This window comes from Oncorhynchus gorbuscha, linkage group LG08, assembly GCF_021184085.1.
Source record: "Oncorhynchus gorbuscha isolate QuinsamMale2020 ecotype Even-year linkage group LG08, OgorEven_v1.0, whole genome shotgun sequence".
Lineage (NCBI taxonomy): Eukaryota > Metazoa > Chordata > Actinopteri > Salmoniformes > Salmonidae > Oncorhynchus > Oncorhynchus gorbuscha.
This window is the reverse complement of record NC_060180.1, coordinates 50,417,329-50,444,587: the sequence shown is the minus strand read 5'-3', so window position 1 is coordinate 50,444,587 and position 27,259 is coordinate 50,417,329.

Sequence of the window (27,259 nt, the reverse complement as noted above, 5' to 3'; positions counted from 1 at the left end):
GTTTGTTGTGGTGCCATATTCTTTAAAGTAATTGGTTGCATCAGATCTTTGTTTTTCAGACCATGAGACATCATAAAAATCGGCCTTCTCACAAAATCGTCTGTGGCATCTGAAAAGTTTGGACTACACACTCGACCTGGCTAACGCTTTCAACTCTGTCAATCACAACATTCTATTGGCAGACCCAACAGCTTTGGTTTCTCAAATGATTGCCTCGCCTGGTTCACCAACTAATTCTCTTATAGCGTTCAGTGTGTCAAATCGGAGGGCCTGTTGTCCGGACCTCTGGCAGTCTCTATGGGGGTGCCACAGGGTTCAATTCTCGGGCCGACTCTCTTCTCTGTATACATCAATGATGTCACTCTTGCTGCTGGTGATTCTTTGATCCACCTCTACAGAGACGACACCATTCTGTATACCTCTGGCCCTTCTTTGGATACTGTCAAGGATGTGGGTAACTGGTGAAAAGGAGTCAGGCACAGGAGAGCTGAGATGCGTGGACAAGGTATTTAATAAAGTAAACAACAGAACCAACACAATACAATGGTGCAGGAAGAATACCGGAACCACAAATAAATGGGAGAAACAACAAAACCCGGCAACAATAATACCAGCCGTCAGATCATAGCCTGACAATAAAACAAACACCCACACAAACATGAGGGAAACCAGAGGGTTAAATAATGAACATGTAATGAAGGGAATTGAAACAAGGTGTGTAGAAATCAAACACAAAACAAATGGAAAATGAAAAGTGGATCGGTGATAGCTAGAAGGCCCGTGACGTAGACCACCGAATCCCGCCCGAAACAAGGAGAGGGACAGACTGCGGCGGAAGTCGTGACAGACACTGTGTTAACTAACCTCTAGACGAGCTTCAATGCCATACAACTCTCCTTTCATGGCCTCCAACTGCTATTAAATGCAAGTAAAACTAAACTCATGCTCTTCAACCGATCGCTGCCCGCACCTGCCCGCCCAGCATCACTACTCTGGACGGTTCTGACTTAGAATATGTAGATAACTACAAATACAGCCTAACCAGATGTCTGGGTAGGCTGTAAACTCTTCTTTCAGACTCACATTAAGCATCTCCAATCCAAAATTAGATCCAGAATCGGCTTCCTATTTTGCAACAAAGCATCCTTCACTCATGCTGCCAAACATACCCTTGTAAAACTGACCATCCTACCGATCCTCGCCTTCGGCGATGTCATTTACAAAATAGCCTCCAACACTTTACTCAACAAATTGGATGCAGTCTATCACAGTGCCATCCGTTTTGTCACCAAAGACCCATATCCTACCCACCACTGTGACCTGTAGGCTCTTGTTGTCTGGCCCTCGCTTCATACTCCTCGCCAAACCCACTGGCTCCAGGTCATCTACAAGTCTCTGCTAGGTAAAGCCCCTCCTTATCTCAGCTCACTGGTCACCATAGCAGCACCCACCGGTAGCTCGCGCTCCAGCAGGTATATCTCACTGGTCACCCCCAAAGCCAATTCTTCCTTTGGCCACCTCTCCTTCCAGTTCTCTGCTGCCAATGACTGGAGCAAACTGCAAAAATCACTAAAGCTGGAGACTCTTATTTCCCTCACAATGCTTTAAGCACCAGCTGTCAGGGCAGCTCACAGGTCAATGCACCTGTACATAGCCCATCTGTAAATAGCCCGTCCAACTACCTCATCCCCATATTGTATTTATGTATTTATCTTGCTCCTTTGCACCCCAGTATCTCTACTTGCACATTCATCTTCTGCACATTCTACCATTCCAATGTTTAATTGCTATATTGTAATTACTTCGCCACCATGGCCTATTTATTGCATTACCTCCCTTATCCACCTCATTTGTACACACTGTATACAGACTATTTTCTACTGTATTATTGATTGTATGTTTGTTTATTCAATGTGTAACTCAGTGTTGTTGTATGTGTCGAACTGCTTTGCTTTATCTGGGCCAGGTCGCAGTTGCAAATGAGAACTTGTTCTCAACAAGCCTACCTGGTTAAATAAAGGTGAAATAAAAATAATAAAAAATAAAAATGACCCCTCTATGGAAAGATGACACACGATGATGTTCTCCGTTTTTCTCTATGACCCCACAAGCACCTCGTCTGAAGTCGGTACAGCCAATCTGCCAACTTCTGTCTGTAGTGTCCAAACCGTTTGGGCTACACACTAATATGACCCCTCTGTGGAAAGGTGAGACTATCATGAACACGTTACATGTTGTACATGTTTTGCTCTAGGCCCCAGAAGCCTCATCTGAAGTTCCCTCTGGAACCAGTTGAAAGAACGTGTTGAAGTACACTGAACAACAATATTAATGTTGCATGAAAAGTGTTGGTCCCATGTAATATGAGCTGAAGTAACAAATCCTAGAAATGTACCATACTCACAAAAACCTTATTAATCTCTAATTTTGTGCACAAATATATTTACATCCCTGTTAGTGACCATTTCTCGTTTACTAAAATAATCCATCCACCTGACAGGTGTGGCATATCAAAAAGCTGATTAAACAGCATGATCATTACACAGGTGCACCTTGTGCTGGGGACAATTAAAGGCCACTTTAAAATGTGCAGTTTTGTCACACAATGCAATGCCACAGATGTCTCAAGTTTTGAGTGAGCGTGCAATTGGCATGCTGACTGCAGGAATGTCCACCAGAGCTTTTGCCAGACAATTTAATGTTTATTTCTCTACCATAAGCTGCCTCCAATGTTATTTTAAAGAATTTGGCAGTACGTCCAACCAGCCTCACAACCGCAGGCCACGTGTAACCACACCAGCCTAGGGCTTCCACATCTGAGGAGGATTTCTGTCTGTAAAAAAGCCCTTTTGTGAAGAAAAACTAATTCTGATTGCCTGGGCCTGGCTCCCCAGTGGGTGGGCCTGGCTGCCAAGTGGGTGGACCTATGACCTCCAAGGCCCAACCATGGCTGCACCCCTGCACAGTCATGTGAAATCCATAGATTAGGGCCTAATTTATTTATTTCAATTTACTGATAACCATATATGATCTGTAACTCAGTAAAATATTTCCAATTGTTGCATGTTGAGTTAATATATTTCTTGAGTTTAAATTATGGAGACCAGATAGTGAAAAAAATAAGGGTTTATAATATATATATACAGTTCCAGTCAAAAGTCTGGACACACCTATTCATTCAAGGGTTTTTTTTATTTTTAAAACTCTTTTCTACATTGTACAATAATAACATATTAATTAATGTAATAACCAAAAAAGTGTTAAACAAATCTAAATATATTTTAGATTTAGATTCTTCAGCTTACCCTTTGCCTTGATGACTGCTTTGCACACTCTTGGTATTCTCTCAACAAGCTTCGTGAGGAATGCATATCCAACAGTCTTGAAGGAGTTCCCTAAATATGCTCAGGACTTGTTGGCTGCATTTCCTACACTCTGTGGTCAAACTCATCCCAAATCATCTCCATTCGGTTGAAGTCAGGTGATTGTGGAGACCAGGTCATCTGATGCAGCACTCCGTCACTCTCCTTCTTGGTCAAATTATCCCTTGCACAGCATGGAGGTGTGTTTAGGGTCATTGTCCTGTTGAAAAACAAATGATAGTCCCACTAAGCCCAAACCAGATGGGATTGTGTTTCACTGGAGAATGTTGTGGTAACCATGCTGGTTGTGTGCCTTGAATTCTAAACAGATCACTGACAGTGTCACCAGCAAAGCATCCCCACACCATCACAACTCCTCCTCCATTCTTCACGGTGGGAACCACACATGCGGAGATCACCTACTCTGCATCCCATCGTTCTCCTACTCTGAATCTCACAAAGACACAGCTGTTGGAACCAAAAATCTCAAATATGGACTCATCAGACAAAAGGACAGATTTCCACTGGTCTAATGTCCATTGCTTGTGTTTCTTGGCCCAAACAAGTCTCTTCTTCTTATTGGTGTCCTTTAGTAGTGGTTTCTTTACAGCAATTTGACCATGAAGGATGGATTCACACTGTCTCCTCTGAACAGTTGATGTTGAGATGTGTCTGTTACTTGAACTCTGTGAAGCATTTATTTGGGCTGCAACCTGAGGTGCAGTTAACTCTAATGAACGTATCCAAGGTACACCTGTTAATTCAAATGCATTCCAGGTGACTACCTCAAGAAGCTTGGGTGAACGTTGCCTACATTTACATTTACATTTAAGTCATTTAGCAGACGCTCTTATCCAGAGCGACTTACAAATTGGTGCATTCACCTTATGACATCCAGTGGAACAGTCACTTTACAATAGTGCATCTAAATCTTAAAGGGGGGGGTGAGAGGGATTACTTATCCTATCCTAGGTATTCCTTAAAGAGGTGGGGTTTCAGGTGTCTCCGGAAGGTGGTGATTGACTCCGCTGTCCTGGCGTCGTGAGGGAGTTTGTTCCACCATTGGGGGGCCAGAGCAGCGAACAGTTTTGACTGGGCTGAGCGGGAGCTGTACTTCCTCAGTGGTAGGGAGGCGAGCAGGCCAGAGGTGGATGAACGCAGTGCCCTTGTTTGGGTGTAGGGCCTGATCAGAGCCTGGAGGTACTGAGGTGCCGTTCCCCTCACAGCTCCGTAGGCAAGCACCATGGTCTTGTAGCGGATGAGAGCTTCAACTGGAAGCAGTTGAAGCTATTTTAACCCTTGACAGTCTAAGCCCTGTCTAAGCTCTGTCTAAGCCGGGGGAGTGGTTCTTCTAAGCTATATGGAATTGTTTTAAGAAGGTCATGCCCAGGATAATTTAGATATTTGATTTTGAATTGTAAGACCCCTTCCTTGAAATATAAAAAGAAATGGCCTAACTGCAATAGCCAGTAAAAAAATAACATTGAATAACATATTCACTACATAGAACAACAAACATTCCAAAGGAATTTTGTTATGAAGTGTCTATCCTATATCTGAGAGATTTAAGAAAGATCAGGAAACATTATACAGTATATACAGTACCAGTCAACAGTTTGGACACATCCCACCACAAAACGAGAATGGCGCTAAGCAGGCACTCAACGAGCTGCAAAGGACCATAAGACTGAAACATGTTTTACCCCACTTTAACCAAAACGTCTCCTGCGCCACAAAAGGCACTAACACTCTGGCCGACTTTTACTCTACCAACAGAAACGCATACAAGGCCCTCCCTCGCCCTCCCTTCGGCAAATCAGACCACGACTCCGTCCTCCTGCTTCCTGGTTACGAGCAAAAAGTCAAACAGGACGTACCAGTAAAGTGCTCAGTATTGAAGTTTTCAGACAAACCGTGCACTAAGCTTCAAGACTGCTTTGCTAGCACAGACTATATGTTCAGGGATTCCTCCGATAACATTGAGGAGTTTACCACATCAGTCACGGGCTTCTTCAATAAGTCCACCGATGATGTCATCCCCACAGTGACCTTACGTATGCACCGTAACCAAAATCAATGGATTGCAGGCAGAATCCACGCAGGGCTAAAGGCTTGAGCAACCACTTTCAAGGAACAGGACATGGATGCTTACAAGAAAGCCCGCAATGACCTCCAACGAGCCATCAAACATGGAGGTAAATATAGGACTAAGATAGAATCCTACTACACCGGCTCCAACGCTTGTAGGATTTGTCAGGGTCATCTTTAAGGTCTACCTTGATTACAAGGTTAGGGGTTGCAGTAATCCATTTCATGACTGAATGTACAGTAACTGTAGAAGTCAAATCTGGTATCCTTCAACATGGTAACACAGTAATTGTCTAATGTAAAATAAAAACCCACACACTGATCTTGCTAGTATTGAATCAGCTTTTTATTTTATTAGCAAATGATTAACCAACCCAAGTTCTCAGATGTGTTAGTGTGTTTCCTATTTCTAATAGTATAATTTCAAATGGAGAAAACATCTCAGAAAAATGTAAACAATGTGTGAGGATTTGTTTCAGTATAGAAATGACAAGCCACATGTACAAATGGATTGGACGTGCCCACGAGGCCAATACAAATCCCATCATGTCTGCATTGGGCATGCAGACCAAAAATAATCTCACATCCACTGTAACCAAAAGGGTAGGGCACGGATAGTGGAGGCAAGTAGAAAATACCCTGGAGAATGACCACAGTGAAGATCTCTAGGAGCAAGGTTCTCCATGCATGTTCTAGGTATACAGGGTATGCATTGTTACTATTAACATAATTTTTGAAGTCCATAAACTAATTCTAACAGTAAACCAGAAGCATAAACATTTGAAATTGGAAGTTAACATACACTTAGGTTGGAGTCATTAAAACTAGTTTTTCAACCACTCCACCCATTTTTTGTTAACAAACAATAGTTTTGGCAAGTCGGTCAGGACTTCTACATTGTGCATGACACATGTCATTTATCCCAAAAGAAAATTACAGACAGATTATTTTACTGAAATTCCACTGTATCACAATTCCAGTGGGTCAGAGGTTTAAATTGACTGTAACTTTAAACAGCTTGGAAAATTCCAGAAAATTATGTCATGGCTTTAGAAGCTTCTGATAGGCTAACTGACATCATTTGAGTCATTGGAGGTGTACCTGTGGATGTAATTCAAGGCCTACCTTCAAACTCAGTGCTTGACATCATTGGAAAATCAAAAGAAAATCAGCTAAAACCTCAGAAAAACAATTGTAGACCTCCACAAGTCTGGTTCATCCTTTCGAGCAATTTCCAAACACCTGAAGGTAGCACGTTCATCTGTACAAAATAGTGCGTAAGTAGAAACACCATGGGACCACGCAGCCGTCATACCGCTCAGGAAGAAGACACATTTTGTCTCCTAGAGATGAACGTACTTTGGTGCGAAAAGAGCAAATCAATCCCAGAACAACAGCAAAGGACCTTGTGAAGATGCTGGAAGAAGCGGTACAAAAGTATCTATATCCACAGAAAAACGAGTCCTATATCGACATAACCTGAAAAGGAAGAAGCCACGGCTCCAATACTGCCATAAAACAGCCAGAGTACGGTTTGCAACTGCACATAGGGACAAAGGTCTTACTTCTTGGAGAAATGTCCTCTGGTCTGATGAAACCAAAATAGAACTCTTTGGTCATAATGACCATCGTTATGTTTGGAGGAAAAAGGGGAGGCTTGCAAGCCGACGAACACCATCCCAACCGTGAAGCATGGGGTGGCAGCATCATGTTGTGGGGTGCTTTGCTGAAGGAGGGGCTGGTACACTGCACAAAATAGATGGCATCATGAGGGAGGACAATTATGTGGATATATTGAAGCAACACTTCAAGACATCAGTCAGGAAGTTAAAGCTAACCTCAATCCTCCAGATTTTTGTGGGCAGAACTGAAAAAGCATGTGTGAGCAAGGAGGCCTACAAAACTGACCAAAATTCACCCAACTTATTGTGGGAAGCTTGTGGAAGGCTACCCGAAACATTTGACCCAAGTTAAACAATTTAAAGGCAATGTTACCAAATACTAGTTGAGTGTATGTAAACTTCTGACCCACTGGGAATGTGATGAAAGAAATAAAAGCTACTATTATTCTGACATTTCACATTCTTAAAATAAAGTGGTGATCTAACTGACCTAAAACAGGGATTTTTTACTATGATTAAATGTCAGGAATTGTGAAAATCTGAGTTTAAATGCATTTGGCTAAGGTGTATGGGAACCTCTGACTTCAACTGTATATGTATATATTGCGTGTGTTAGGTAGTTGTTGTGGAATTGTTAGATTACTTGTTGATATCGCTGCACTGTCGGAACTAGAAGCACAAGCATTTCCGCTGCACTTGCAATAACATCTGCTAACCATGTGTACGTGACCAATACAATTTGATTCAGATTGTCATGATTAGAACCTTTAGACTTAATTAATACTAGAAGTCGTGCACCACCTGTTGTTGACAAAGACACCCCCCCCCACCCCCGGCTTACCAGCCGCAGCTGTTATGTCCTGCCAATGTATAGAAAAAAACATCTAGATTTATATTTTCCTTTGCCACGACTCGTGAAGCAGAGGATATTATAGTTCTTCACGTTGATAGGATAGGCTCGAACGGAGCTCATCCAGTTTAATTTCCAGTGATAGCACGTTCACCAATAGAACGGAGGGCAATGGCGACTTATCCACTCGTTAGATATCCCACACACCAACCTTTATAGCACTGCCTCCTCCGAGTGACAGGGATTTGGGCCTGGTCTGGGATGAGCATTATGTCCTCATCCAAATCAAGGTTAGCAATCATTTTTGATATCCAAAAGCTCTTTTCATCATATGAAACAATGGCCGTAACACCATGTAAAAAAAAAGAAGAAGTTACTATCGGTGCAAAAAACCCACACAAAACAGCACAATTGGCCAGGAGCCTGTAAAACGGCGGCTGTCCCTTCCGGTGCCAATATCATTCAATTAAGTGATGGAGTGACTTTAATCTTAACTGTTCTGAGAGAATTTATGAGGCTACTCTCCTGTGTGTATATGTTGGAGTCTTTGTTAGTAGCACTGCTGAGAGAAACTCCCCCCCACAGTCAGGGCAAGGGTAAGGTTTGTCTCCTTAATGTATATGTTGGTGTGCTTTAAAGTTGGTGATCACACCAGATACTGACTGATTTTCTGATCCACGCCTCTACCTTTTTGTTAAGGTATCTGTGACCGACAGATACTTATCTGTATTCCCAGTCATGTGAAATCCATAGATTAGGGATTTATTTCAAATGACTGATTTCTTATTGTGAACTGTAACTCAGTAAAATCTTTGGAATTGTTGCATGTTGCGTTTCTTTTTGTTCAGTCTAATTAGTGTCATGTTTTGTCATTGGTTATCATGTCTTGTCTCTGTGCTTCCCTTCTATTCGTTTCCCTCTGCTGGTCTTATTAGGTTCTTTCCCTCTTTCTATCCCTCTCTCTCCCCCTCCCTCTCTCTCTTCTCTCTATCGTTCCGTTCCTGCTCCCAGCTGTTCCTCATTCTCCTAACTCACTCATTTACTCTTTTCACACCTGTCCCCTATTTTTCCCTCTGATTAGAGCCCCTATTTCTCCCCTTGTTTTCCGCTTCTGTCCTTGTCGGATCCTTGTAAAATGATTTGTTTGATTTTGTTCTGTTTGTCCTGGTCTCGCCCCCTGTCGTGTTTTGTCTTCTTAGATGCTGCGTGTGAGCAGGTGTCTTAGTCTGCTACGGTCGGTGCCTTCCCTAAGCAACCTGCAGTCTATGGTCGAGTCTCCAGTCAGTCCTCGCTACTACGAGTGGATTTAAGTTTTTCCTGTTTTGTTTTCTCCTTGTTTTATCCTGGATTATTACTTTTGTTTTATACTGGAATAAAGACTCTGTTTTCGTTAAGTCGCTTTTGGGTCCTCATTCACCAGCATAACAGAAGGATCCGACCAAGAATGGACCCAGCGACTACGGATTCTTGTAACACTGCCGTCGAGATCCAGGGAGCAATGCTCGGCAGACACGAGCAGGAATTGTCTGCTGCTCGTCATGCCGTTGAGACCCTGGCCGCTCAGGTTTCCGACCTCTCAGGACAGTTTCAGAGTCTTCGTCTCGTGCCACCAGCTACTTCCTGGTCTTCCGAGTCTCCGGAACCTAGGGTTAATAACCCACCATGTTACTCTGGGCAGCCCACTGAGTGCCGCTCCTTTCTCACCCAGTGTGATATTGTGTTCTCTCTCCAACCCAACACATACTCAAGAGAGAGAGCTCGGATTGCTTACGTCATTTCACTCCTTACTGGTCGGGCTCGAGAGTGGGGCACAGCTATCTGGGAGGCAAGGGCTGAGTGTTCTAACAATTACCTGAACTTTAAAGAGGAGATGATACGGGTTTTTGATCGTTCAGTTTTTGGTAGGGAGGCTTCTAGGGCCCTGGCTTCCCTATGTCAAGGTGATCGATCCATAATGGATTACTCTATAGAGTTTCGCACTCTTGCTGCCTCTAGTGACTGGAACGAGCCGGCGCTGCTCGCTCGTTTTCTGGAGGGACTCCACGCTGAGGTTAAGGATGAGATTCTCTCCCGGGAGGTTCCTTCCAGTGTGGACTCTTTGATTGCACTCGCCATCCGCATAGAACGACGGGTAGATCTTCGTCATCGTTAAGTCGCTTTTGGGTCCTCATTCACCAGCATAACAGTTAGACCTATTTTCTAAGAGTAGATCTGTTAAATCAGACTTGGACATAGTCACATGTGTAAACCTGGTCCGTATGGGTATATTAGGGCTGAAGTACAGGTGTATACCTGGTTTATATGAAAGTTTACGCTTGGGCACTGGGGTAGCATGCATTTACCTGTGTAATACCCTGTTAAAACCATGTATTAGAAACATTGTGTTTTGCTGTTTAGCCTATGTTGTTATTGCATTGCATCAAGCACGTTTTGCTTCATGTGCAAACTGCAAAGAAATTACATTTCAATCATTTGGGAATCACTCATGGTTTAATTATTTGATGCACCATCCGCTTAATTACTTTGACTTTTGAACTAAAGTGGCCTGATATGGTTTGGCCAATAAGAAGCCTTATGTTTTTTGGTCCAATCATCTGAACTCTGGGTTTAGTGTTGCGGGTGTGTTACTCGAAAGAGTGATGCTTTAGACCGTCCCCTTGCCCATACCCGGGCGCGAACCAGGGACCCTCTGCACATATCAACAACAGTCACCCACGAAGCATCGTTACCCATCGCTCCACAAAAGCCGTGGCCCTTGCAGATAAAGGGCAACTACTACTTCAAGGTCTCAGAGCAAGTGATGTCACCGATTGAAACGCTATTTAGCGTGTACCACCGCTAACTAAGCTAGCCTTTCACATCCGTTACACTCAAGACATGAGTAATCGGGTGTGGAGATGTACCAGGTTCATACAGGTAATGGGTATGACTGCCCTTTCAAATCCTACTGGTAACACATTTGTGGTAGAAAAAAGTGAATGAGGTTATGTTATTCAACTGTACTATGAGGTTATCTATGAAATGTTTAGGGTATACAGGTCAAAGGTCACAGGACTAAGATATGCAAAAAACAGGGTTGGAGTGTGCAGTGGACAGCTGCAGATAGGTAAATGTTGTTGACTTGGTGGAATGCAGGCCTTGGCAAAGTGGGTCACAAGGCAGAGATAGGCAAGTAACAGGACTGAGCTGTTTTGGCAAAGGAACTGGAGTCTTTGGGTAAGAAAAGGGGCTTGTAAGGCAAAATGGGTGCATCAGGACTTGATTGTATCAATAGTAGGAAATTGGCATGTAGGGCATAGGGGTACCAAGGCTGGGGTGTGTGGGTAATTGGGTTTAGGTGTGTGTGTAAGTGGGCTGAGGTATATTGATATTGTGGCTGGGGAATACGGGCAATTGTTTCAGAGAATAGAACATACTTTTTCATGTACTTTTTAATATTATTTTTCAAAAAGTCATATGGATTACATGTAATGGTTACTAATGGCATAATATTGGCGAGGTGGCATGTCTGGGGAAAAAATAGGAACAAATATTATTTTCTTGTTCTGTATGTTTCTCATAACATGAGTTAAGTCCTACTTCTATCAACAAAGAGAGATGGCTGCAAAAGTTTACGTTTGAGCTTAAAGGAGGAGAGCAGTGACGCAACTCTGCTGCCCTCAATTTGATGCAGACAGTTTGCTGCACTGGCAGTGTCCTCGTGTCTCGGTGATAGGAGCTTCCCATTCAGGACACAGATGTCAGTTCAGCGTTTAGGTTTGATTTACATTTAGTTGAGTCTTTGGATTTAGGTTAAAAAAGAAAAATACAGAATTCCCTTTACGTTGATGACTTTTTCAAATCCAATCAGTTTTCCATGTTGATTCAACGCCATCACATTGAATTGTTTTGTTCAAATTATGTGGAAACAACATTGATTCCTACCCTCCCACACACTATATCAACCCACCCACACCCATCGCCCACAAGCAAATCAGTCACAGCCACTATCAATGACAGTCACTTCATGGATGAGCGCTGTCTCAGTGTGTGTGTGTGTGTGTGTGTGTGTGTGTGTGTGTGTGTGTGTGTGTGTGTGTGTGTGTGTGTGTGTGTGTGTGTGTGTGTGTGTGTGTGTGTGTGTGTGTGTGTGTGTGTGTGTGTGTGTGTGTGTGTGTGTGTGTGTGTGTGTGTGTGCGCCTGCGTGTGTCTGTGAGCGTGAGATCTTTTTTATTAATTTTCATAAAAATACATTTTCTCTCACCCACACACATAAGCAAACATAAACCCACTGCACATTTAAAACCTATAATCACTGGTATTGTGAAATGGTGTTTACATTATTTAAACAGTATATATACAGTACGTGGTGCTCTTATTCTGCTCCTTCTCTGATACGGTAAAAAAGGTATCTTCAGAATCTCACGAGGTGGCGCATGCTTTTACACACTCAGTTAATATTAAGAGGATGAAGTCATTATCTACTGATGTCTCTTTTAGACTCCAGTCCTACTGATGTGTACGGAGAGCCCACACTATCTACCCCCCCCCCCTTCCCACCCTCTTTCCTTCACCCTCTCTCTCTCTCCTTTAGTTGGCGTAGTGCTGATAAAAGAGCCTGGTCTTACTCGAAAGTATTTCTCATTCTGACTGTCCCATCCGGATTTGCCACTGCCGCGGTCCTAAAGTCTCCTTGATTATTTCCTCTTTGTTGTAATGGGCCTCAAGGACACAAGATGCCAATAGTACTGGAATGACTGTGAGGCTAACCAACATAAGGGTAGCTGGGCATGGATATTCCTTGACAACCACTACAACCGTGATCATAATTGCCGTAATTGTATACATATACTGCATTAAAGAACACTCTTGGTTTTGAATTGCAGCACTTTCTCTTCACTGTGTCTATCTGTTTGTACATTTTTCCATCTGAGCTACTGGATAACTCCTCCACTAAACTTTCCTCTCTGGTTAGGTTACCCTTGAGATCTTTTTGTGTGACTTTGCACTTTTTAAGAGGGAGAAGAGAAGATGATTATCTGGGTCTGTATCCCTCCAGCTAGTGCGTCTGAGTTAAACAGATATTGCTGCTCTGCTCTTTGCTGTGGTGCGGTGAGACAGAAAAGCAAGGCAGAGATCTGGGTCAGGTTCTCTGGATGCTGTGCCCAGGTTCAGGCACCGTGTGGGGATCTGTAAATACTATTTTAGTTCCAGATGGCTGGGGGGGTGGGGGAGATTGAGTTTGAAAGTTCTATCTGAAGGTGCGGCAGATGGAGGTGCCCCCAACCAGGAAGTAAAGCTTCACTTTAAAACTTTTCCCTGTAAATGTACAGCATTATACTGGCACCACAGTGGCCAGCTTAATACTGAAATTTTGTATTACACCAGATATGCTGTAATATGTCTTACAGTATTATTTTCCTTACTGTAAAGACAGGTAGTGGTGGCTATCAGTAGCCTGATGGTCTAAGTGTAGAAATTGTTGGCCAGTCTTCTCCATAATGCTCCTGTGCTATCCGCGTCTGATTAATGGAAACGGGGGGGAACAGGCTATGGCTTGGATGGCTGATGTCGCTGATGTTATTCTTCGCCTTCCTGCGAACCCTGGTGTTGTAGGTGTCCTGGAGGGCAGGCAGTGTGCACCCAAAGGTGCATTTGGCTGCGTATATCACAATCTGAAGTGCCTTGCAGTCTGAGGTGAAGGAGTTGCCATATCAGGCTGTGATGCAGCCCAATCTATGATCAGGGGCAACTCTGTTTGGGGTAAGTGGGTCCAGAGGAGGTGAAACACAACAGGACAGTTTGGGCCGAAGAGCATCCAGGAGAGAGAAGTCAGCGCAGCATCAGGTGTTCCTCATGGGGTTCCGTAACAAACCTCCTTAATTCTGATTTGTTAGCTCTTCTCACCCCGAGGACAAGCATAGAAAAATAAAGAATAGAATGAGAGAGAGAGAGCACCAGGGCTGTTACACTGTGGGTAAAAAGACAGGGGACAATGGGCATATCAAGCTGGAATCGTGTGTATGTGTACTTACCTCACTAGAGGTCTTCATTCAAACTCAGTGAGCTCTTGGAAGAATGGGGCAAGGTAGGGATTGTCCTCTGGACCACATTGTCATGCACTTTGTTCCATCTTCAGGATTCATCCTCTTGGGTTGATTCGAACCTACAGCATACAGTATATCCAATCACGGTTGGAAAAAGTATCCAATTGTTATACTTGAGTAAAAGTAAAGATACCTTAATAGAAAATGACTCAAGTAAAAGTAAAAGTCACCCAGTAAAATACTACTTGAGTAAAACTCTAAAAGTATTTGGTTTTAAATATACTTAAGTATCAAAAGTAAATGGAATTGCTAAAATATACTTAAGTATCAAAAGTAAAAAATAATTTAAAATTGCTTACATTAAGCCAACCAGACGGCACCATTTTTATTTTAAAAATGTACAGTTAGCCAGGGGCACATTCCAACACTCAGACATAATTTACAAATTAAGCATTTGTATTTAATGAATGTGCCAGATAAGAGGCAGTAGGGATGACCAGAGATGTTCTTATAAGGGCTCAAGGCGAGCCCCAACTGCAGACACAGGACGCAATATTTATAATAACAAAAGGGGTAGGCAAAAGGCTGGTCGGGAACAAGCGAGAGTTCATAAACTAGGTCAGAGTCCAAACAGTACCAGGCGATAGGCAGGCTCGAGGTCAGGACAGGCAGGGGTTCAGTGATCAGGTCTGAGTCCAAACAGTACCAGGCGATAGGCAGGCTCGAGGTCAGGACAGGCAGGGGTTCAGTGATCAGGTCTGAGTCCAAACAGTACCAGGCGATAGGCAGGCTCAAGGTCAGGACAGGCAGGATTTCAGTGATCAGGTACGAGTTCAAAAGGAACAAGGGGATTGGCAGGTTCGGGGTCAGAACAGGCAGAGTGGTCAGGCAGGCGGGTTTGAGACTGGGAAAGATAGGAGCTAAGAAAAACGCTGGTTGACTTGGAAAACAAGACAAATTGGCACAGAGAGAAAAAACAGGGATAAATACACAGAGAATAATAAGTAACATCTGGAGGGGGCTGGAGACAAGCACAATGACAGGGGAAACAGATCAGGGCGTGACAGTACCCCCACCCCCCCCCTCTAGGGGCGCCTCCTGGCGTCCTACCAGGGCGCATACCTAGTTGACCGGGGTATCGGTGGTAGAAGTCGGCAGTGTGCCTTGAGGACTACGGTTTCAATACCCCAATCCACTGAAGCCGCAAGGCATGAGGTAAGGAGAATGGTTTCGGAAACCGAGGAGAGGAGTGGTAGGGGGTAACAATTCTTGATCGTTATATCATTCAGATGCCAGTACTCAATACATGGACGCAGAGTCTTGTCCTTCTTCTCCACAAAGAAAAACTCTGTGCCAGCAGAGAGACAGATGTCTCCAGTAGCCAGAGACTCCTCTATGTACTATGTATGCCTTGGTCTCCGGCCCGGATAGAGAATAAAGACAACCACGAGGTGGTGTGGTGCCTGGGAGGAGATCAATGGCACAATCATAAGGACGGTGCGAGGGAAGAGAAGTAGCATGTACTCAGTGGGGACGGCAGAGACATCCGAGGCTTTGCTTACGTCCTGAGGGGGACGTCTCAAGGAGAGCTGTGCAGCGTTAACCTTTTCACAAGTAACCACAGGTGTGATCATCCTACAGTGGTCCCTGTAGCGTATGATCAAACCGGTGTGATTAGAACGCTTATTTAGAACGTCCAGTTTCGAATGACGCAACAATCAGCATTTGAGCTGGCCACACTGTTTTTTCAGAAACATTTTGCACAAACACAGTCCTTACAAAGTTATGTCCAGAATGTGAGCAGTTCATTTTTGGATGAAATGTTCAGACATTCACAGAAGTAGCTACAGCATAACACAATCATCCAAACCGGAAAAAATGTAGGCTATATTTGTCCTAGAGCTAACCTATTTGTCCTAGAGAAAGATTGACATAACAGAAGAGGTCATATTTTTATAACTCTCAGCTGACAGAAACTACTATATAAATTAGCTAATAAACCTTTACACAGGGGTTCCTTGAAGACAATCAACCTACCTGTGTTTACAAATAGTACAGGAACTACATCTTCCAGGTGTATTGAGCACATCTTTACCAATGAGGCAGAACTTTGTTCTAAAGCTGTATCCACACCAATTGGATGTAGTGACCATAATATAGTGGCTATATCCAGAAAAGCCACATTTCCAAAGGCTAGGCCTAAAAAAGTGTCAAAGAGATGACAATTTATGTAATGATTCCTATGTTGAAGATGTAAAAAAAAATGTTACTGGGGCAACCATGCATCAGACAGGAGACTTGTCCAAACATGATGTATAAGATAGTCTAGCTACATTTTCAGATATTACTCTGGTCTGATGTGTGTAATGAGGTGCATCCAGACACTTAAAATTTTTTTAACCTTTATTTAACTAGGCAAGTCAGATAAGAACTTATACTTATTTTCAATGATGGCCTAGGAACAGTGGGTTAACTGCCTGTTCAGGGGCAGAACAACAGATTTATACCTTGTTAGCTCCGGGGTTTGAACTTGCAACCTTCCAGTTACTAGTCCACTGCTCTAACCACTAGACTACCCTGCCGCACCAGAGTATTAATGCATTAATAAAAGAGTTTCTTCCAGTTATTAGTAAGCATGGACCTATTAATAAACTGACTGTTAGAACTGTTAAGCCTCTGTGGATTGATGTGGAATTTACATGTTTTTATGGTTGAGAGAGATTTAGAAAAAGGAGTCCCTAAGTACAGCTGCACAGGTGATTAGCAAACTTACTGTAAGTTAATAAATGATGAGACTAAACTGAACAAAAAGAAGAAGAAACTGTATCATGAAACTAAGATAAATTATATAAAATATGATGGAAAAAAGCTTTGGGGTACTTGAAATTAAATGATGGGCAGAAAGTCTAATTGTTTTTAAACCAAGGATCATTTTGCTATTTGATTTGGAATTTTAAGACCCTTTTAAGTATAAAAGAATAGAAAATAAATAAATATTGAATAACAATATTATTTGGCGTTACTGCTACTAGCCTATACAAAATGCATTGAAACAATACATAGACCCCCCCCAAAAAATCAAAAGAAAGTTTGTTCTAATAATAATTCATAAATATCAGGAAGGGCATTCATCATGTACAGCTATGATAAAAATGACTGAGTGTTTTTTATCACATTATTCGCCCAGATCACTTTTTGCATTATTACATACAGCCGAAATACATTTTCAATGTCAGAACGGCGGTAACTCAACATTGTTTTCACCAGAAATACAACTTTCCTGAATGGATCCTTTGTTTGTAACCCATAAGGAGAATTCGCTCATCCCAGAGGCTACTCCGAAGCCGGTGGAGATGAGGTATTTGGAGTGGACTTTTAGCTCGACTCAGGAGGTGTGCAAAACATCCACCACTTCCGAGTATATTACTCGCTAATGTTCAGTCCCTGGACAATAAAGTAGACAAGCTCCTTCCAGAGAGACGTCAAGGACTGCAACATACTTGTCACGTTCTGACCTTAGTTCTTTTGTTATGTCTTCGTTTCAGTATGGTCAGGGCGTGAGTTGGGTGGGTTGTCTATGTTTCTTTTTCTATGTGGTGTTTTTGTGTCTGGCCTGGTATGGTTCTCAATCAGAGGCAGGGGTCGTTAGTTGTCTCTGATTGAGAATCACACTTAGGTAGCCTTTTCCCACCTGTGTGGTGTGGGTGATTATTTTCTGTTCAGTGTTTTTCCAGCACCATTCAGGACTGTTCGTTTGTCGTTTTATTTATTGTTTCAGTTCAATTACTTTATTAAAGAATATGGACACTTACCACGCTGCACATTGGTCCTCCCTCTTCTTCCACCACAGACAAGCGTTACAATACTCTGTTTCACGCAACCATGGCTCTCTCCATATATACTGTCCCCATCTATACAGTCAGCTGTGTTTTCAGTACACCATGCAGATAAAAATAAAGAATGCTCATGGTGTTGTCGTATCTTTGCTGTCATTAATGTGTTTGACTGTTATTTTCGAAAATCAATTAACTACATTTAATTATTACGTGATTAAATTAACCATATAACAATTAATTAAGTAGTAATCTGGGGCACCATGGAAAAAGTTTATTTAACGAGTTACCATTATTCAGAATGAACTCTTACAGATATAAAGATCTCTTACATCAGTCAGTCATCAATTTATTCATTCCATTTTACTTGGTCTCATTCTGAATGTCGCAAAACTCTTGGATATCTGCACGAACCCTAGCATAAATGATGAATCAGCAATATGAAAATTGGCTTAATTACTAGTTTACTAACTAACTAAATAATCACACAGAATTACATAAACACACAAACAGGATAGCTTACACATTGATTACTACACAAGGCAATGAAAAGTCTCTAGTGGACTAACCCAATATGATGTAACAAAAATGAAAAGGGAGGGGCATGTAAGAAAGTGCGGGAGAAGAGACAAAGAACTTCACTATCATACATACAGCTGATAACTATGCTCATGGAAATGTGAATACTTTGCACACGAACGGCCGCTCATTCGAAAATAATTGCATATGTGTGACCCGAATCAGGAAGTTGCAAGTCACGACTCCACTGGAGAGCTGTTTGAACGCAAAAAAAATGTTTTTATCAAAATGTGTTTTTTTTGGTAGATATGCCTTCTCGAACATGTGCATCTTCATGTGCCTTAAATATCAAACTTGTACGACATCTGCAAATACCAATAAAATTGTTAAATTACGAGCCTAGTTGGTTTAGCCACAGACAAAGTGAGCAGCCTTCCAGCTAGCCATGATTGGCTGAGATAATGAGTGGGCTGGACATGTGGATAGATGAGTTTGAATTGGTCTGCCATATAGCACGCTTCTGTCATTTGGAGCTGGTCAGTATGTCTAGGTAATCGTGTCAAACGCAGATTTTTTTATGTATTGCGTGGTAAAACTGCATAAGCCTAATATCAAGTTCAAGTGTACTGTTAGCGAGCTAACGTTAGCTGTCTGGCTCGCTAACTAACGTTGTGTATGCTCTCCACTTTTTGGAGGACCGAGTTTTGAAATCAGTGTAATTTGAGAATGATAGCTAAGGAGATGGAGAAAACACCAGTCTGGATACATCGTCAGACTAAGGGCAACCATGCATGGCATCAGACAGGAGACTTGTCAAAACATGATGTATTAGAAACATTAGAATGACACATTTCCTGAACAAATTCAGTGATATCTGCTAACCAGACCTCTCATTAAGCGATGGTCAGACGATGGTCTTGTATTGCTAAAGAATTCAGATGGTTAGTCATTCATTAAGGGCTGGGTTTCATCCATATCGCAGAAGATCCAGGTTCAAATGTAAAGGTCTAGCTACATTTTCAGATATTACACGTTTCTAATTTTGACAGACAGTGGTTTAATTTCAAGTGTACTGTTAGCTAGCTAACGTTAGCTGGCTAGGTCGCTAGCTAACATTGTGTATGATATTATTCTTCGTATCTCAGACGCATTTGCTTGACTAGTTATTGACATAAAACCTGGTTGGTTAGCTACCTGCAGATTCATGCAGGGTAGTAACATCATGAGTTGTAATTATGGTCCATTGTTTAGCTAGCTAGCTATATTTCTTAACAAAAGCCTCCATGTAAGTATCCATTTCAACAAAATGTCACTGCAACTGTTGATAGATGTACTAGCTGATAAATTCGCTCTGGCTATCTACTCTGATTTCAGACTACGGGTAAGATAGTCTAGCTAGCTACATTTTCATATATTACACATTTATAATTTAGACAGAAAGTGATTTGATTTCAAGTGTTTAATTTCAAGGGATTTTTTACTTCCCTTTCATTGTGTGGGAGAGAGAGAGTTCCTGCTGGTATTTACGACCATCATAAAATGCCCAAACCCCCCCTCCCCGGCATTCTAGAGCGGACCCACTGGTACCTGATCCTTCAGATCTTCACGGGAGAGTTATGACTGTGATTGTGGTAATGTACAGGAACTCAAGTCTATTTGTTCACCCAAATCAAATGCGGTACCACCTGAGAGAATTCTCTTCAGTCATCATCACAGTCATGTATATTCCCCCTCGAGCTGATACCATGACGGCTCTCAAGGAACTACACTGGACTTTGTGGATGTTGTTCCCACTGTGGCAATTCAAATCTATCCAAACTAAAAACCACGGATAGATGGCAGCATTCGCATAAAACTAAAAGCACAAACCACTGCATTTTAACGTGGCAATGTGACTGGGAATATCGTTGAATACAAACAGTCAAGTTCTGCCCTCCGTAAGGCAAGCGAGCAAAACGAAATCGCAATTCAACGGCTCAGACACGAGATGTAAGTGAAAGGGACTCCAGACAATAACGGATTACAAAGGGAAAACCAGCCACGTAGCAGACACCGAGGTCTTGCTACTGGATAAGCTAAATACCTCCTTCTCTTGTTTTGAGGATAGCATAGTGCCACCAACACGGGCCATTCCCGAGTGGTTAAGACATTTAAGCGTGTTAACCCTTGAAAGACTGCCAGCCCAAACAGCATCACTAGTCGCGTCCTCAGAGCATGCGCAGACCAGCTGGCTGGAGTGTTTATTAAGGGAATATTCAATCCCTCCCCATCCCAGTCTGCTGCCCCCACTTGCTTCCCCTCTTGTTTCAGGATGTCCACCATTGTTCCTGTAACCAATAAATTTAAGGTAACTGAACTAAATGACTATTGCCTAGTAGCACTCATTTCTGTCTTCATATCACCTCCACCATACACGACACCCTAGGCCCACTGCAATTTTCATACCGCCCCAATAGATCATGGATGATGCAATCGCCATTGCAATGAACGCTTCTCTATCCCAACTGGACAAGAGGAATACCCATGTAAGAATGCTGTTCATTGACAACAGCTCATTCTTCAACACCATAGTACCCTTCAAGCGTATTATTAAGCTCAGGGCCCTGGGTCTGAACCCCGCTCTGTGCAACCGGGTCCTGAACTTCCTGACGGGCCGACACCAGGTGGAAAAGGTAGGCAACAACACCTCTACTACGCTGATCCTCAACACAGTGGCCTCAGGTGCGTGCTCAGCCCTCTCCTGTACTCCCTGTTCACCGATGTCTGCGTGGCGATGCACGCCTCCAATTAAATCATCAAGTTTGCAGACATCACAACAGTGGTAGGCCTGATTACTAACAACAATGAGACACCCTACAGGGAGGAGGTTAGGAACCTGGTGGAGCGGTGCCAGGAAAATAATCCCTCGCTCAATGTCAACAAAATGAAGGAGCTGATCATGGAGACAGCAGAGGTAGCACACCCCCATCCACATCGACAGGCCCACAATTGAGGAGGTGGAAAGCTTCAAGTTCCTCAGTGTACACATTATTGACAATCTGAAATGGGCCACCCACACATCCAGTGTGGTGTAGGCGCAAAGCGCCTCTTCATCATCCGGCGGCTGAGGAAATTTGGCTTGGTCCCTATGAAACTCACAAACTTTTACAGATCTACCATTGAGAGCATCCTGTCAAAGCTGTATCACCACCTGGTACGGGAACTGCACAGTCCGTAACCGCAGGGCTCTTCAGAGGGTGGTGAGGTCTGCCCAACACATCAGCCTGCCCTCCATGACATCTACAGCACCCGGTGTCATAGGAAGGCCAATAAAACATCAAGGACCTCGGCCACCCGAGCCACGGCCTGTTCAGCCAATTATCATCCAGAAGGCAAGGCCAGTAGAGGTGCATCAAAAGCTGGGACCGAGAGACTGAAAAACAGCTTCTACATTATATATACAACAGTATTTGGACACCCCTTCAAATGAGTGTATTTGGCTATTTCAGTCACACCCGTTGCTGCAAACAAATCGAGCACACAGCCATTCAACCTCCATAGAAAAACATTAGCAGTAGAATGTCCTTACTGAAGAGCTCAGTGACTTTCAACATGGCATCATCATAGGATGACAGCTTTCCAACAAGTAATTTCGTCAAATTTCTGCCCTGCTAGAGCTGCCCCGGTCAACTGTAAGTGATGTTATTGTGAAGTGGAAATGTCTAGGAGCAACAATGGCTCAGCCACAAAGTGGTAGGCCACACAAGCCCACAGGAAGAGACCACTATGTGCTGAAGCACATAGTGCTTAAAAATTGTTGTCCTCAGTTGCAACATTCACTATTGAGTTCCAAACTGTCTCTGGAGCAACATCAGCACAATACCTGTTTGTCGGGAGCTTCATGAAATGGGTTTCCATGGTCGAGCAGCTGCGCACAAGCCTAAGATCACCATGCGCAATGCCAAGCGTTGGTTGGAGTGATTAATCACATCTGGCAGTCCGACGGACAAATCTGGGTTTGGTGGAGGCCTGGAGAATGCTACCTGCCCGAATGCATATTGGCAACTGTAACGTTTGGTGGATGATCTATTTAATGTTTTAATGGCTCGAGTGTAACCGATATGAAATGGCTAGCTAGTTAGCAGTGGTGCGCGCAAATAGCATTTCAATCGGTGACGTCACTCGCTCTGAGACCTTGAAGTAGTTGTTCCCCTTGCTCTGCTAGGGCCGTGGCTTTTGCGGCGCGATAGGTAACGATGCCTCGTGGGTATCAGTTGTTGATGTGTGCAGAGGGTCCCTGGTTCGAGCCCAGGTAGGGGCGAGGAGAGGGATGGAAGCTATACTGTTACACGGGCTAGGCCCCTTAGTTCCAGTGAAGGGAAATGTTAAGGCTACAGCATACAATGACATTCTAGGGTATTTTGTGCTTCCAAATTTGTGGCAACAGTTTGGGGAAGGCGCTTTCCTGTTTCAGAATGACAATGCTCCCATGCATAAAGCGAGGTCCAAACAGAAATAGCGAGATCGGTGTGGAAGAAATTGACTGGTCTACACAGAGCCCTGGCTTAAACCCCATTGAACACCTTTGGGATGAATTGGAACGCTGACTGTGAGCCAGGACTAATCGCACAACTTCCGTGCCATACCTCACTAATGCTGATGTTGCTGAATAGAAGCAAGTCGCCGCAGCAATGTTCCAACATCTAGTGAAAGACCTTCCAGAAGAGTGGAGGCTGTTATAGCAACAATTGGGGGACTCCATATTAATGTCCATGATTTTGATGAACAGGTGTCCACATGCTTTTGGTTATGTAGTGTGTGTATATACTGTATATATATTGTAAAAAGTCAAAGGTTTGGACGTAACTACTCATTAAATTGTTTTTCTTTATTTTTACTATTTTCTACATAGTAGAATAATAGTGAAGACAACACAACTATGGAATAACACATATGTATTCATGTAGTAACAAAAAAAGTGTTAAACAAATCAAAATAGATTTAATATTTGAGATTCTTCGAAGTAGCCACCTTTTTCCTTGATGACAGCTTTGCACACTCTTGGCATTCTCTCAACCAGCTTCACCACATATGCTGTGCACTTTTGGCTGCTTTTCCTTCACTCTGCGGTCCAACTCATCCCAAACCATCTCAATTAGGTTGAGGTCGGGTGATTGTGGAGGCCAGTTTATCTGATGCAGCACTCCATCACTCTGCTTCTTGGTCAAATTACCTTTACACAGCCTGCAAGTGTGGTGGGTCATTGTCCTGTTGAAAAAACAAATGATAGATCCACTCAGCCCAAACCAGATGGGATGGAGTATAGCTGCAGAATGCTGTGGTTGCCATGCTGGTTAAGTGTGCATTGAATTCTAAATAAATCACAGACAGTGTCACCAGCAAAGCAGCCCCACACCATCACTGCTTCATGGTGGGAATCACACCACAATGACACGGCGGATGGAACCAAAAATCTCACATTTGGACTCATCAGACCAATGGACAGACTTCCACCGGTCTAATGTCCAATGCTTGTGTTTCTTGGCTCAAGCAAGTCTCTTCTTATTATTGGTGTTCTTTAGTAGTGGTTTCTTTGAAGCAATTCGACCACGAATTCCTGATTCGCGCAGTCTCCTCTGAACAGTTGATGTTGAGGTGTGCCTGTTACTTGAACTCTGTGAAGCATTTGAGCTGTTCTTGCCATAATATGGACTTAGTCTTTTACCAAATCAGGATATCTTCTGTACACCACCCCTACCTTGTCGCAGCACAACTGATTGGCTCAAATGCATTTAGAAGGAAAGAAATTCCACAAATTAACTTTTAACAAGGCAGACCTATCAATTGAAATGCATTCCAGGTGAATACCTCATAAAGCTGTAAGAGAATGCCAAGAGTGTGCAAAACTGTCATCAAGGCAAAGGGTAGCTACTTTGAAGAATGTCAAATATAAAACATATTTTGATTTGTTTAACCATTTTTTTGGTTACTACATGATTCAATGTGTTATTGCATAGTTGTGATTTCTTCACTATTATTCTACAATGTAGGACACTTTGACTATATATAAATCTACAGTGTGTGTTGTCTAGCCATATATAGGTGAATGCACCAATTTGTAAGTCGCTCTGGATAAGAGCGTCTGCTAAATGACTTAAATGTCAATGTAAATGTATATATATATACACACTGTATATACACGTTTATAATGTCTATGTTAATGTTTTAAATGTATGTAAATGGTGAGGTACATTTGTCTGTAACGTATTTTTTGTTGTGTGTCGAACGCCAGGTAGACTAGCTGTCACCGTTGGCATCGGCTAATGGGGGTCAAAGAAACGACAATCACTGTGCACAGGTGAAACCTGGAATTACCACTCGAACCTGCATGTACAGTATGTCTGACTGTGTTAGTATATGGTAAATGAACCAGGGGTGATTGTAAATAGTGAAAGTGAAGGGTATTAAAGTGCACCTCTGACCTATTCCCCAAAGTCCCAATCGTGTCTCATCCTCCGCCCCTGTAGGCTATGTTCACCCTGTGACGGGGGTTCTATAATCACTGTGGCAGCCCTGGCCAAGCCTGACAGTGTGTGTTGTCTAGCCACATCACTTAGATCCCGATCTGATCTCTCCCTCCACTCTCATTAACAAGAGAGTTGGTGATTGGCCAGGACACACACACACTGAGTCTCTGGTGTGTCTGCGCTCACAGACACCACCACTCACACACTCTCAAGCCATTTAGACAGCACACCTCAAATATAGACTTCACTGCTCCTTGACTACAGGGACTGGAGTCAAACTAGAGTAGTGTTTATCTGATTAACTGTATACATTTTATACTAATCACTCAATTATTTGGATGGATGTATTTGGGCCAGTGCATGACCTATCCCCAATCAATTATTTCTGATGAGGTCACTTAGATTCTTCATTTTGTGACGCATTTTGAGAAGAGTGCATATTGTTGTATTGTGTGTATGACCAACATAGCCACATGTATTGTTGAACCCCCATTGATTTTCATGGTTGACAATGTGGCAAATGCACAGAAGCATACTTTCAACCTCGGTATGGATCCACCATTACGTATTGACATTTTACCAACAATAAGAATGGAAAGGGAATACATTCAAAGTCTAATTGAAAGTCTGTAGACAACTGAGCTGATAGGATTGCGGTGCCGTAATACAATGTTTAGAAATGAGAATAAGAAAGTCTTGTCTTCAGCATGGCCAGTCAGTCAATGCAATAGCTTTTAGCTAATGCTTCCATTATACACAGGTTACACATAGGTACATTCTGAGTACAGCAGAACAAGCAACCAATGTGATTGTGAATCAGTGATGACAACTACCCATAACCTTATGGGTTGGTTTGCGAAAGGTCGGTACCCGTAGGTTTTTTAGCATAAACAGTCGTCATAACGGGAAAATGATATGTACTTACTAAACTCTTCACCAAACATTTAAGTGCCCTCGAAGATGTGCTAATGCCTGACCTTTGCTGATTTATGTTAATTAGTGTGCAATATTGGGTGTTACTATGTAAGAACACAACATATTGAGAGGAGATTATGCAAAATGATGGTTTGCAAAGATCCCTCGTGCGATTTATCAGTGGTGAACAAAATTGCAGTGAAGGACGTCGTATTATATAGTATATTTAGTATTTCAAGACACCGAGTACTGTAAACGTGTATCTTTCAGATTCACTCAAAAGGTGTAGCTGTTTCAGAGGGAATAACCACTAATCCCTCTCACACAGCTACTCTAATCAAACATAGTTGTGAGGTTTTGTGAACTATCTATCTGAGCCTTTCTCTTCCTAGTTCCTATCTGTGTTATGAGTCAGGGGATACAATCAAAGAGACCTCACGCGGAGTCAAGCCCAATCATGGCACTCACAGGGGTGTGTGAATATAGAACGGAAAAACAACCTGCTGGCTACCCTCCTCCTCTCTCCTCCACCTCTCCCTCCATCATCATCCTCTAGACGCCTGTAATGACCACCAAGGGCTGAAACGTGCACATCAGTGTAAACGTGTTCATTCATCGGTGGGGTGAGTCAGTCACTGAGCTGAGGTTCAATAAGATGAGAGTGGGCACAGGGAGATACTCATAGCAGGCGGTAGTGGTGGTGGTGGTGGTGTGGGGGGGGGGCATTCACTGATAAACATGTATTTTGTTGTTTTACTGGTGCTGCTCAGACTTCACGCTCTACAGCCCCAGCCTTCTACCTACCCTACTCTTTATAAAGACTGGGAGGGGTGCACTTAAAACAATGTCGAGTGCTACGGCTACACGTGTTTTTAGGTTAAGGAGATGGGATGCAAGCGAGAATGGAGAGGTAGAAAACATTGCACTGAATGAGAAAGAATGAAGCAGCTGGCAGACCAAGAAAACAAATCATTACTGAGTGCCATTGTGACCAACAGGGCAATGAATATTACATAAGATTCTGAGCGTGAACATTCAGTACCCCTCCAGAGCAGAGATTTTCGACATGCCACATCTAGATAAAGTGCATACTGTAGCCTTACTATACCACAGATATAAGAACAAAGCCATCAAAGCAGAGGACAATATAAATGCACCTGTTTTTCTCTCTCTCTCTCTCACTCGCTCGCTCCTTCTCTCCCTCCCTTTTACTCTCTCTCCCACACTCACATGCATGCACACCCACGTCCACACTTGCTCATCCCAGTTCTTCTCCTAGACTAATTACTTTAAGTGAAAAAAGCTCTCCTTAGGGAAGCCAATTTCACTCAGCATCTGACGAGCAGAAATTAGATGTCTAATGGAATGGAATAGTTGTGCAAATTGAAGAAACAAAACACTTTTTTTTAAATCTAGGTGCCCACCTAAATTAGATTTTAATTTGGACCACATTCACAGGTAATAGAGTGCAGTCGGCTTTTATTGCGTCTCTATCTCTCCCTGTTGCCTGTGGCTTTTATATTTATGCAGGTTGCCTG